Here is a 15,284-nt window from a genome sequence, read left to right on the forward strand (position 1 = left end):
AAGGACATAGGCTATATTTTATCCCGGATCCAGCATCAAAAATCCATGATTTGACGAAATTTGTGAAAAACTGAAATTCATGTCGATGAGTTAAAACTATACCAATAGTTAGTTTATTTTGTCATAGCAGTCTTCCTTGAAATAAGATTAAAATAATATGTTGGGAACGGGAGCGAAATCGGGAACCGGAACTATAATAGGTCATGAGATGTATACAAATAAAATTTGAAAACAAAATTGTATAAACGATGCGGGACACGAACCCATGACCTCTCACGTTACGTGCGAGAGCTCTTCAAATTGAGCTAGCCGTTCGATAGACGTATCGTCATAAAATCTTGTACGCTTTGTTCAACTCTCAGGTTGTGGCTTCACCTGAAAAATCTTCAGTGAGGGTTATCACTTTAAAAACATAACAAATTGTCCTGATATATATTTCAATTCCAAACTTGCCTATTATTTCTACAAACGCTATATCTTCGCGGATGAAGTCGGGGGCATCAGTTAGTAATCTTATAAATCATAAATCCTTGTTGTGAGTCTTCCAGTTGACTCACTGACGCCACGTATTATTAAAGATCAATGCATTAAATTAATTCTCAACAAGCACATAGCTTAATACCTTATAAATTAATAGTGAATCAATTGTTGAGAAGCTATATATTATGTTATGTATTATGTCTCATTTAGCAAATAGTTTACAATCTAATGTAATAAATACGAATCCTGTATGTCCTTTTTAAACTTAAAAACGGCTTTCTTCAGATTTAAGAATTCTACTACAATCTAACGCAGGCGAGACAATTGTAACAAAGACGATGTAAATACTACGTAATAAGAGGCGGCTGCCTGTGTAAAAAATTGAAATTCTGTTTAGTATGAAACGTGCAGTGATTTGACATAAGTTTGAAGGAGTAGTAATTACAGTATGGCGATTGGCGACGAAGTATAATCCGGCTAAATTTGAAAGCAAACAGTTGTTTAAAACGTAGTGGATTCGGCTATCTCCGTTTTTTACATGACTATAGCCGTCATCTGTCAATCTATCAATGACTGCACGTTTCATACAATCGAGTGAATCGCTTTTTAAAAAGACACTTTTATTACATCGTCTCAAAGTTTTTCGTCTGTGTGTTGCATGTCGCGTGACTGTCGGGCGACGCCTATAGTTCGCAGCAGCTGACCGTGTAGTTATAGACTATTACTTATTTGTGCCAGTGCTCCACACTATATTGTTTGTTTTTATCTTATAAATATGTAAAGTATAATATATAAATTTGTTTTCTCTTTCTATGCTGATATTAAGGTTATTTTGTGAAAAAAAAAGTTTCACTTACATCGTGGTTTTATAAAACCACACAGTTGCTTTTTTTCTAAGAGTTTTGCTAGGCTGGATTGTAGCTCCGACTAAAAAATTCAAAATAAATAGATTTTAGTTTTAAAGCAAAGTAGCCAGTTCACTAAAACAGCAACCTTGTACTGAAACTAGGGTTGCCAATTTTAATGAGAAGATATAAAGTATATCTCTTTTAAAAGGAGGTTAATAAAGAGTACGGAATACAAAAAAGAGTATCATAAGAGTAGGTAAATAGTTGACTTTTTTAGCAATGATAGTGGCTTTGTATAATATTACACGACTGGTATTGGTATAGTTAACATTGTGTAAATAAATAAATAGTAATTAAAAAAACTAAAAAACACGCTTTTTATAGAAATCCGAAATTTCCTACTTTTTAGTTTGGTTTATTGAAGCGTGTTTTATTTAAAACTATTATTTGCACTGTTGAATTAAAAATTCTCTTTGGTTTTCGAAAATTTCCTAATATTAGACAAAACAAATAACAATAAAAAAAACAGTTCATGATAATGGTTGAAATTTAAAATTAACACCAATTCCTGCCTTATAGCCGATAGATGAAAATTATATGTATAAATTAACAAAAAATCTTATTTTGAAAATTGAAAAAGGGAAGAATCTTAACAAATTAATTTACTGTCATCGGTCCTCGATAAATCTACGAAGTTTGAACGAAATCTGTCCGTTTAACCAACAAACATACATACAGGTGAATCTAATAAAAAGAGTGTAAAAAGCGTATTTTAGCATAATTTATTAGTGTTGTAGATTATAGAGTCAACCTACATAATATACAGTACAATACTCTATTTTAGAGTAGGTACGATTGACAACCCTACTTGAAACCCCTATTTTTGAAGTTTTTTTAGGCGCGCTATGAAAAAATTATGAGAGTGAAAATTTAAGTTTTATTTCATTATTAGCTTTTTTTTGCGCGCGCATTACTGTAGCAGAAAAGCGACAGGTTGAAGTTGGTTCCTAAAATTTTCTGATGTTTGCGTCATTCGTTATTTTTTTTAGTTTCTTCGTCCATTATTAGGACAGGCAAAGAGTTCAATCCCATACAGCCGTTTTCATTTTTCAATTCAATTCGTTTCAATTGTCAAAGCCATCCTTGCAAGATTTTAACAAAATTGTTCTTTCTTTAAACATATAATAGCACGAGGAATAAATCATTTTAATGATGTTTGCTTCGTTAGGCCAAAGAAGTATAACTTCTTGCGTGCATACATAAGTACATACACATTTTTTTATATATCTATCACGAGACTGTGTATGTTTGTTATGATTTTACACCTTGAACATACAATCAATCATACATTGTGCCCCGAAGTTATTAGGAATTGATGCGAACAGAACTTAGTAAAACCTTTCATTACATAAACATCGTCGATATCTTTTCTCAGAGTATCTTTTATTGGCGTCTTTCTCCGCCGCGAAGCAGTAATGTTTAAGCATTATTGGGTCTGAAAGGCGCCAGAAGCTAGTGGAATTATTGGGCAAATGAGTCATAACATCTTATGTCTCAAGGTGACGAGCGCGACTGTAGTGCCGCTCAGAATTTTAGGGTTTTTCAAGAAACCCAAGCGGCACTGCATTGTAATGGGCAGGGCGAATCAATTACCATTAGCTGAACGTCCTGCTCGTCTCGTCCCTTATTTTCATAAAAAAAAATCCCAGAAGTGAGGGTTATCACTTTAAAATACACTTGCTTATACATAAAATAAATTGCATAATGTCAATGTTTACGCAATTAAATTTAAACTTTAGTTAATTTAATCTTTAGTTTTGGCTTGATGTTACGTAAACAGATTCAAAAGTAGGTGGGTACTTATTGCCGGAATCAAGTTTGGTGAAATTATTTAGTTACCTAAGCATAAATCCCTCCGGTCATTCCTAGCATATGTATACATATTCACAAATAATGTTATGTTACCTGCTTGATATTCATGCAATTTACCTATTTTCTTCTTTTTATTATTATATCTATTATTTTAATAATTTGCTTCACAACTTTGTCAAAATTGTAGGTCGAACTTTATTTTGTATTAAATTTAATATCTTGCAATGATAGTGATGTATGCACCAGTAACTGGCATTCATACCAAATTATGTCTATGACCCACGGACGAGTAAAAAAAAGGACTCTGTGACTCTCGTTACATAACAGTGAAGTACCAAAAGAAGCCGATAAACGTGTAAATACACAGCCCAACGCACACACTTACACTAATACAAGCCGATCGGCCGCCATTATAAGATTTGCCATCGTCTGTGACAGAACAGTTTGCGTCACAATAATATATTAAATTAAAAATGCCGTCGTGTGTTGTGAATAAGTGTAAAAACAATACTATAAAAGTATTTGTGGATATATGATTATTTAAGGAAGAAAAATTGTGTAACTGGTATCCCCGTAACCGCACACACACTAGCATAAAGGTTGTTGCAAATATAACGGCGCGGATTTTTTTTTCTTGTCCGTGATAAGACCATGATTATTGTAATAATAATAATAATAACTTTTATTTCTCACCAACAACCAAAATTACAATATAGCGAAAACTTAAAAATACAGGGGATACATAAGTTTTGGTTGTGGATCGCTGGTGCCTGTGGTAGGTAATAAAACACCTGTATTACTGGTCACCAGGATTCCACTTTTACACAGTGACTAAAAAGCTTGAAATTCCAAAGGATAGAGGTAAATGTGTGTGTGTGTGTGTGTGTGTATGTATGTGTGAGTGTGTGTGTATGTGTGTCTGTGTGTGTGTGAGAGAGCGAGAGAGGGTGTATGTGCAAACATGCGTACGATAGGGTGTTCTCGGTTTATAGGTGTGCTAACTATCCAAGACCTCCAGAAGTCTCTCTGTTTGACAGTAATCTTGCAAAAGGAGCCATTCGTGTGCAGTTGACCGACATTTGTACATGTTTAGACCATACAAACATAATACCTTGTGTAGCTTATTATAAAGGTACGGTCCCAGAAACAGAAAGAATCTGCGGCTAAATGATGTCCTTACCTTCGTAGATACTGCCACAAGATGATTGCGGCGAGTAGACTCTGGCCCAAACTCTGTTAAAGGTTGCTGTTTGATAACAATCGCCAATATGAAGAGTTGCCTGACTGTCAGAACTTGGCAGTATTCATAAAGTTCTGTTGTGGGATACAGGCCAGGCTTAAAACAACATAAAACCTTCAAGACAGCCCTCTGTGCACGCTCCACCAAGAGAAAGTGAGATTTTGCAGCACCACCCCATGTCGTAATGCAATAATTCAAAATAGTTTGGCATATCGCTAGATATACCATTTTCATAATGTAAGGATCGGCAGAGTGACGTAATCGCCGGAAAATAAGCTTACGTACTCGGCCTGACAAGTATTCTACATGGGGCTTGAAAGTCAAGTTTTGGTCAAGAACTACCCCCAGATATTTGATAGATGTTACTTTTTCAATGCAGCGAATACCAGCTGAAATTTGACCGTCATTTGGTAAAACAGTGACTTGAAAGGAGTCTTCGTCTTTATGGTTGCGCATAGAGAAATGGATGATTTTAGTTTTAGCTACGTTTAAGGTCAGCTGGTTTTCTTTAAGCCATTTATTTGCTGAGTTAAATCTATCTTGAGCAACACTTTACGTCCCGGACAGCGTTCCGGAAGAAAATACCAATGCTGTATCATCTGCGTAAGAAAATATTTTTCCATTATATAATTTAAGATTGCATAGGTCGTTTACGTATACTACGAACAAGCTTTGGCCAAGAATGCTCCCCTGAGGAACGCCATATTCAATGGTAGTTTCTAAACTTGTATAAGGGCCAATCTTAACACATTGGGATCGACCGGTTACATGGCTTTGAAACAGGGATAATTGGTTTCCTCTTTAACCTAACGAGTCCAGTTTGGATAGCAATATCGAGATCGAAACCGTGTCGAACGCTTTCGCAAGGTCCAGAAAAAGTGCTACACATTTCTGTTTATCGTCAAGTTTTCTGACTATGTGATCCACTAAATTATGTACAGCATGAGCAGTGGAGCAATTCATCCTAAAGCCATATTGGTTTGCAGACAGGAGATTATGTGACTCTGAGTACTTAGTGAGTCTAATATTAATAATTTTTTTCAGTACCTTAGACATCGCGGGCAATACAGATATTGGTCTGTAATTTATAATTAGAGTTCGATCACCTGATTTGAAGATAGGGTGATTCCCGTTTTCAGGCTCATATTACATATATATGTAAAAGGCGGGATTATGATTCTCTTGTGCTTCTTCAAGAACCCAGTAGAGATTCCGTCCCAGCCCATAGCACTATTGTTTTTTAATGATGTGAGTACGCGCTCGACTTCGGATTCGTCGGTGCTGAACAGGACAAAAGAGTTGGGGCATAGAATGGACGTGTGGGATCTCGCAGCAAAAGCACTATTGTTTATTTTATCTACCAGCTGCCTACCAATATTTGGATAGTAAGAGTTTACCTCATCAACGCTAAGCTGTCTGTTCTCCTTTACGCACAATAGGTTTTCAGCCGGGGACTTCGTTTTACCGGAGTTGGTAATTGATTGTATGGTCTTCCATACTTGCTTGGAATTGTTGACTGCTTTTTGAAATTCAAGTTTTTCAAATGCAATTCTGGTTTTTCGTAATAGGTTAATGCAAAAGTTACGATATATCTTATAAGTAACTCTCAGTGTTTCGTTTGCTGGTTCTTTCCTCACACGTTTGTAAAGTTTGTCTCTATGACGCATACACCTCAGTAAACCTGGAGTAATCCAGGGTTTGATAGGTCTTTGTCTTCGAGACAATTTGATAGTTTTACTGTTAGCAGAGATAGCGTGGAGAATAGGGTCTATATAAGTGTTTTAGCGCGATATTAGGACCATCAGAGGTATATACAGACTCAAAGTTTATGCCGATTAGATCCTCAGTCAGCTTATCTTCGTCAAAATTTATTATTGAGGTTCGATAATGTGATATTTTATTTTTCAAAGATATCGCAGCTACAATAGCAAAATTATCAGTGACGGTCGACTCGACAACTAATATTTTAATAGGTAGATGACTCTTCAGGTTGAGATGATCGAGGCAAGTTCGATCATGAGTTTGACGATCATTATGACCAAGAAAAAGACCATGGTGGGCCAGTACTTCCATATAGTCAATCGAGTGGACATTTGACTGCTCATTTGAAATATCAATATTAATGTCACCCGCAAGAATTATACTACTGTATGCCTTCAGCTGCTATAATAGGGAGTCCAGTGATTGTATAAATCTGGAGGGGTCTCTGAATGCGAATGGTCTATAGACGGCAACTATAGCTATGCCAGTACCCAAAGTAACCAATAGACAGCTGGAGTCATGTATAACTGGTTCCGTGACAGTTACTTGAGTCAGTGTTGATTTGGTATACACAACCACGCCGTCGTTCTGATTATGTGTAATTTGGGTTACGTTATAGTTATACCCATCCATTAAAGGAGTAGTGGGGTTTTGAGATAACCGACATTCAGTTAAGACAATAATATCAGGATAGCTGTGAATCCTCTCAATTAAGGTTAAAAGTCCCGGAAAATTTGCATTAATACTACGAATGTTTTGAGATAGTAAAGTGATACATGAACTCGATATTGGTAATAACTCTGAACATGCTTCGGCATAGCAATAGCATCACAGAAAGTGATGTTAGTAAGGTCGGATAAAAAGTCACAGCTGCCGCGAATTTAAATTGGTATAGTTCCCGAGGTGAAAACACAAGGTATCCATATAATACTCGCCAATATGGGGGTAAACAGTGCTATTGGAATGAAGTGTAGTGACGCTGTGAGTGAGACTAGTGAAGATTCGGGGAAAACATGTATTTAGTATAAAAGTGGTTAGTATGAGCTGTTTGTGTGGAATGTAAGTGTGCGTTTGAGAGAGTAAGTTGTCAAGACTGTGAATGGGAATAAATGTATTGCTGTCCAGAATGTAATGTAATGATTTGTATGTAATGCTGTTGGTGTGTAAGTAAATAATAAATAAATGCTAACAGGGAGTCGAAATCCTCCTATAATAGCCTTGTCTATTCCAAAATTAGGCTTAGTCTGTATATACCTAGTAGTATGAATGCCAGAAGACGATATATATTTAATACAATTTATATACTTTACATAATATTATGTTTAACATAAACAATTATATATTAAACATCCATGATTCGGAAACAATTATTAATATTCTTCATTCACCTACCGGATTTCGAACAGCAAAAGTAGTCCTGTGACCACTCACTAACCACTAATACCACCATGAACCACCCATGAATAGCCAAATATTATTAAAATAAATCATAATCAAGTATAAATATTACTAAAAGTACTCTTTGATCATGATGCTGTAATCTATTTTATCAGAAAAGCGACACCTAGTGTGGAATGGCAGTATCATTATTTATCTGCTATTATAAACCGTGAGATAATGCTGCAGTCCAAATCAATTTTTTACTGAAAAGGCGTCATCTAGTGTTGCAGGTAGTATTCATCTGCACTTTTGTAACATTGACATCTAAACGTTTTACTATCTTTTCGATAGATGTCACTGTAACGCAAGATTTAGCATAAATTGGAAATAATAATCACAGAGTAGGGATTCTACTTACGTATAGGTATATGATTTTTTTTTTCACTTTAAAGCGTCCTAGAAATACACAATCAATTTGTGTATTTAAAGTAAAGACAACACATATAAAGAAAATAAATTATTATGTTAATGATAGTGTATAAAATGTATCTCAAGTTTTGAACGTCATTCTCGATATTATTACCCCTAATATTTTTTTGATATAGTAACTATACTAATTAATATTGTACATTGAAAAACGATAATTAAATAAAAATATAGAAATTAAACAAAAAACTATGTTTCCGCCCGGGATCGAACCGGGGGCCTTCTGCGTGTTAGGCAGATGTGATAACCGCTACACCACGGAAACCGATGATTCCATTGGAATATTTTACGTACTAATCATGTGTCACTATATCAAATGATAACGATGACGTCATTAAATCAATTGGTCGAAACTTTTACAACTGTAGATAATATAAATTACCACTGCACCTTAACTAGCATCCTCTTAACGTACGTCTAACAGACCCTTTAATACATGGTGTATAGTATTATATATGAAGGCATAAGAAATACCACAAGACATGATTACATACTTACATAGTGTAAAATCCCGGCCGTACAATGGTCACAAATCCTCCGATCTGGAGCATCGCACTCTGAGACGACATGGGAGTAAAAGGATAAGCTAGCACACAATATAATTAGTGGAATCAATAGGCTAAGTGCGTTTTTTTATTGAAAAGGAGGAAAAACGAGCGTACGGGTCACCTGTTGTTAAGTGATAACCGCCGCAAGTATATACAGGTTGTCCCAAAGTTATGGGACACGAAGGGAAAGTACCTTAAATATCGAAGATAGGCTATTTTATTGAAAGAAGACTTTATGTTATTTTTAAAAGTAAGTAATTCTGCATTCAAAGATTTTCTAAAAATTACTTGCTTCGTCTGGGAATCGAACCGACTTAAATTTAAAAAAAAAAACACCCCTACTCTTATGATGCCAATCGAAAGAATGGCCAAAAACTAATAATAATAATAAAAAGTAGTCAATTAAGTGGGTATTTTTTTGTAAATTAATTAATTAAATGCTCAAAATGTGATCCCTCTTGTCTTACGCAAATCGCCAATCTTTTAATGAGTCCGCTGCCTGTTGATTTTCTTATCATTTTATGGTGAATACTCGATATGATATGGCACAATTCTGTTTGTTACTCGCCCACGTTCTCGTATCGCTTTTTGTATAGCATATCTTTCACGTATCCAAAAGAAGAAATCTAATAGTGTAAAGGTCCGGGGATCTGGCAGGCCATCTAATCGGTCCATTCGTACCAATCCAAGTAGGAAAACATTCATTTTACGTTGTTCCTTTCTTTTAAAATACTATGTTACTTAAGAAGTGTTATAAGTTTTTGGCCATTCTTTCGATTGGCATCATAAAACTAGTAGTAGTTTTTTTTACATTTCAGTCGGTTCGATTCCCAGACGAGGCAAGTAATTTTTAGAAAATCTTTGAATGCAGAATTACTTACTTTTAAAAATAACATAAAGTCTTCTTTCAGTAAAATAGCCTATCTTCGATATTTAAGTTACTTTCCTTGATGGCCCATGACTTTGGGACAGCCTGTATATAAGTATGTAAAGTGATGCAACAAAAATACTCAAACGTCAAAGAGTCAATGCCTTAAAAATACGGAAAATGGGAAACGCTGATATACAATATTATAAAACATCGAATAATTATTGTTCGAAGAATAATAGAACTTTTTATATATATATTACTAGCCGATCCGACAGACGTTGTTCTGTAGATAATAAAAAAAATACTGTTTTATAGGAATTTGTCAATAATATTTCAAAACATCAAGAAATATTTCGTAAAAAATACTCCCTGTTGTTATAATGACATTGTTTCGCAGTGGAACTGTCAAACCGTGCGTCACTAATTCTCTCATAGAAAATACGTCCATACAAAACAAATATTAAAATTAAAAATAACTATGGGTCCCAAATTGAAATTAAAACTATCCTATCTCTCAAGTTGGATTAAACTGCATTCCATTAAGTAATCCTAATTAAAATCCGTTCCTTAGTTTAGGAGTCTATCGCGGACAAACAACGTGTCACATGATTTATATATATTAAGATTATCTAATGAACCATGATTGTTTTTTTTAACTTATTACTTTTTGACTAGTTATCGTGTGTTATGGATATTTTGCTAATAATATTTTATCAGGCTTTATTTATCTCAGTGACTAGTTACAATTTTTCCTTAGAAAATTTATACGTCTAGATAGAGCCTCTTGCTGCTAGACAACCGATGAAAACAGGCCAGTTTTATAACTTTAGTGTGCGTGACAAGCTACGTCTTACACACTCGATTAGTATGTCAATTTTTGTAAGTGTGCGTGCATTGCTCAAAATAGAGGTCAACAGTCAACCTCTATTTTTCCAACTGCTGCCACAGCTGTCACAGTCTATCTAGACTAGGATTATTCTTTATAAAAAAATAAAAATTAAACTGTCAATATAAAGCTATCAGCTCTTTTAAGATCGTTAAGATTTAATAACTCAAAACCTTACATCTTTTATACGTCTAGATAGACTATGACAGCTGTGAAAACATCGAAAAAATTTGAGTTTAGAATTAACCTCTATTTTGAGCAATGCACTCTCACAGAGTGTCATACAAATTGCGAGTGTAATACGTAGTTTTTCATGCACACTAAACTAATATTCATGGCCTGCTTTTATCGGTTGGCTAACAGCAAGAGAATCTCTCTAGACGTATAAATAATCTGAGATAAAAACGAGTAAAATAGGAAACTTCAGAAGTTAAAGGCTTATTTGAGCCATTATATTATGTTATTGTTTATCTAAATGAAATTAAATCAAATCAAAATCACTCTATTCATTTAGAATAAGAAAATGACACTTATGAATGTTAGAAGTTTTCTTTTCTCTTTACATTTACCCCCACTTTGGTAAAGGTTCAGCTTTAAAGGTTAGAAAAGTTTTTAAAGTGATAACCTTCACTTCTGGGATTAATTACAAAGATCAATTTGAAAACAAAATTTTTGAATTCACTAAAGAAATAAACCAGAACTGTTTTCATCGTTTTTCTAGCAGCAAAAGGCTCTCCCTAGACGTATAAATTTTCTAAGGAAAAATTGTTACTAGTGACTGAGATAAATAAAGCCTGTTACAATATTATTAGCAAAAAATCCATAACACACAATAACTAGTAAAAAAGTAATAAGTTGAAAAAACATTTATTGTTCATTAGATAGTAATATAATATATTATAAGTTCTATTATTCTTCGAACAATTATTTATTGTACATCAGCGTTTTCCATTTACCTTTATTATTTACTATTTATAAATATGTTTTATTTTTCCTAACCAGTGTGGGTCACGAAGGGGCAATGTGAAAATTACCGGACCACGGCAGAATACTAATGATAATATTGACACACTTTTACACATATTATCTTGCCCCAAACTAGGCATAGCCTGTACTATGGGTACAAGACAACGATATGTTTAATACAATATACTTACATAAACATACATAAATAATAAATATTATTTAATACTAATGAGAATAAATTAAAACTAAGACATGTTCTTAATTTGTTCAATCAACTTCTGTAACGACCCGAAAAGTAATCAATTGAACAGTATTATTTGTTGTATACTAAACAAGAACGATAAGAAGGCATTTGTGCATAGTTACCCCCTTATTCATAATAGTCTGCCAACTTAAAGCATTGCTAATTCTCACTCTGTCTTCTTCTATTGACCTAAGTCAGAATGAGAAAATACATTCCTTAGCGGCTGTTTAAAATTAGCGGACCATTATGAATAAGGGGGTTAGTGCGTGTAGTATGTAAGTTAAATAAAGATTTAAATCGCGAAGATTGTCTTGGATATCGGAAATTAATTAAGCAATTAAGAAAAAGTGGAGAGTCAATAATACTATGGAGTAATTTTAGCACAAATGTTTGATCCTTTACCTTACGACGTTTTTCCAGAGAGATTAAGTTTTTTTTTGTTTTGTTTAAATTTTCTCTATTTCTTGAATATGGACTTTGTAATGAGGATTCAAAAATAACCGAACCGAATTCAAGTAAAGAACGAACAAATGCATTAAATAGAAGAATCAGTCAGGGTGGTAATATGTTTAAAATCTTTACTGACTCGAAGAACAAAACCAAGCATGCGATAGGCTTTTGCAGTCACACATCTATAGTGATGAATAAAGGATATTGAGGAGTCAAGGTGAACGCTTAAATCTCTTACCCATGAAACCCGTTTAATAAGATTTTCATACATTACGTTATATAAATAATAATAATAATATTGACACACTTTTTACACAAATTATCTTGCCCCAAATTAAGCCATAAAGCCTGTATTATGGGTTGCACGACAATGATATATTTAATACAATATACTTACTTAAACATACATAAATACATATAAACATACATAACTCCATGCCTCGGAAACAAACATCAATATTCATCATATAAATACTTGCACCTACCGGGATTCGAACCCGGGACCTCTAGCTTAGGTAACGTAGGTAGGATCGCTAACCACTCGGCTATACAGGTCATTTTAGAAAATGTCTTAGTTTTAATTTATTCTCATTAGTATTAAATAATTTTGCATCCCTTTATTAACTAACAAATGTATGCTATTATTATTAATATTACTAAAACCATCAATAATTTTCTATAAATATTATATTATTTTCAATTTAATATATTTAATAAATATTTATTATTTTCCATACAAATTTAAATTGTAATTAATTTTCTCTCATTTTTCTATGTACTGTTTAACTGTGGAAACTTTTATTGGTCAGTGATTTATAATTTAAGTTTTATTTTTTTAGTGTATTAAGTTGTACTGTTTGTTTCTCGAATAAAATAAAATATAAAATATTAGGAAATTTACTTGAAATGTCGCTGTTTCAAATCTAAACAATTTAATATTATTTTATGTGATAACCCTCACTTCTGGGAATTGCATTTATTACATAAATTAATTTTATAAACCTTCTTAAGGCGACACTAAATGCCAGCGACCTCGAGCGATATGAGTTCATGGTTGCCGGCCCGCCATCTATGTAACAAAGCCAATATTTTCAAAATTCTTGGGTGGAAAACAGTTTATATGCTTACAATCCTCGTTATTCACTACTAATCTTAATAAATGAACCTACACAAATAAGTACAAGCTATAAGAATAACTTTTCTGAGAGAAGTACCAAAAAAATGCGTCACGCCATGCCAAAAAACTTGTTTAACTTCAAAGAAAAGTGGTAGTTCAAAAAGGCTCGGCAGTGTTAACTATAACCAACAGCAAGTATTAGCAACCTACAAATAAGACTTAAGGATATGTGTAACAGGATTAAGTAGTGTTCATAGCTCGAAATGCTATACTTTCACCACAAAACTTGTCTAAAAACACCATGTTTGCGTGTTTTCTGCTTACTCTTCGCCTTAATCTTAATTATTGTGTTAAGTATCCTCCCAGTAATTATAATGAAATTGTTTCACAGCAGAATTGTCAAACCGTGAGTCAATCATTTCTCTCATAGAAAATATGTCTATACAAAACAAATATTTGAAATAAAAATAATTATGGGTCCCAAATCGAAATAAAAAATCATTTCTCTCGAGTTGGACTAAGCTGCACTTCATGAAGTAATCCCCATTACAGTCCTTTCATTAGTTTAGGAGTTCACTGGAAACAAACATCAGGACACTGTATTTACATAATACTAGCTGACCCAGCAAACGTTGTTTTGCCATATATATGTAAATTATTTTTAGAGTTAGACCGTTTCTTGGACATTGCAACATTACTTTATTGTTCTAAAATATTTTTTTTTTCTAAAATAAACGTAGCCTAAGTTACTCCTTATTACAACAGCTACCTGCCAATTAAAGTCTCGTCAAAATCGGTCCTGCCATTTCAGAGATTAGCCGGAACAAACAGACAGACAGACAAAAATTGTAAAAAATGTTATATTGGTGTATATATTCATAATATACATGTAGTAAAAATCGGTTATTTAAATATTACAAACAGACACTCCAATTTTATTTATATGTAGGTATAGATGTATAGAATATATTAAGAACACTATTGTTTTTTTGTTTTATCTTTGAGTTACACGCGTGAAGACCAAAGAGAACATAGTGGGTAGTATCTTGAATAGTACCTACTTTTAAACATATCTTCAGGAATTTCAAATTCTTACTCAAGAGAGAGATTTATATTCCATTATTCTTAACGATTTATTGTTACGTTTGGCGAACCATCGTCAAACACGAAGCAATTAATTTATGATAATGATCAGAGATGTACAAAATACTGTACAAATAAGTATTTAAATGCAAAATGTTAATACTTTTCTAATTTACTATTCCAAATGCAAAATACAAAATACATTTTGTATTTAAATACTTAATGCAAAATAGGTATTTTCAAAATACTTTATTCAAATAAAATACTTTCAGATAAAAATACTAAAGTTCTTATAGATTTTATCATAACAAGCTCTTCAAAAAGAGCAACAGACATCTTGCGTCTGTGTTGACTAATTATCACATTTATTATTATTTATTTACTAATAAACTGACAAATAACTTTACAAACATACCAACATAAGAAAATAATCATTCCACCTTCTGAACTAGGGAGGCAGGTGCTGGTATTTGAACTGTCTTTTTGCACGCTGACTTTCAAAGTTGAAGCGCCTCTAGTGGCCATTTGCCGAATCGTTGACACATTCACTTGAAAATTTGAGTGGTACAGTCACTGACCTCTACTATTTACCACTGGACTGGCGGCTGTCAAAGTGCTTTTGTGCCTGATTGATATTCGCCATTTTGGCGCTGTTGGCCATAGCGAAAGTCTGCGGTACTAAAACTAGTGATGCCAGCCTCAGCAAACATCGATAGATGGTGGGTGGAGTCATTGTAACTACATACATAGTTATAGGTGAGATGTGCTTGAGTCATGAGAAGGCGAAGGTGAGAGCGGATTGCGGCTGAAGGACACCGTTTCCAAAAATAACAATAATCGTAAGTAGAATTAGATTAATTAATTTGTTTGCATAAATATACGTAATTATTTTTATACTTTTAGTGGATATTATATCTATTGTTTTGGAATAGTGTTTTTGAAGTCGGTTGGTTTTTTATTAAAAAAATTTTTAATGCAAGTATTTCAAATAAGTCACAACTCTAATATTGATGATGATGATACAGGAGCATATTAAAGTAAAACCAGACAAC

General features: G+C 33.5%; 1 non-coding gene across 1 annotated transcript; it reads right to left on the reverse strand.

The window, feature by feature from the left end:
• Nucleotides 1–8,259: 8,259 nt before the first annotated feature.
• On the reverse strand, nucleotides 8,260–8,332 carry Trnav-aac (transfer RNA valine (anticodon AAC)). The gene has a single exon. It is a non-coding gene; the product is annotated as a tRNA-Val (tRNA).
• Between the last annotated feature and the right edge of the window lie 6,952 nt (nucleotides 8,333–15,284).

The sequence above is a fragment of the Leptidea sinapis genome, chromosome 13, assembly GCF_905404315.1.
Source record: "Leptidea sinapis chromosome 13, ilLepSina1.1, whole genome shotgun sequence".
NCBI lineage: Eukaryota > Metazoa > Arthropoda > Insecta > Lepidoptera > Pieridae > Leptidea > Leptidea sinapis.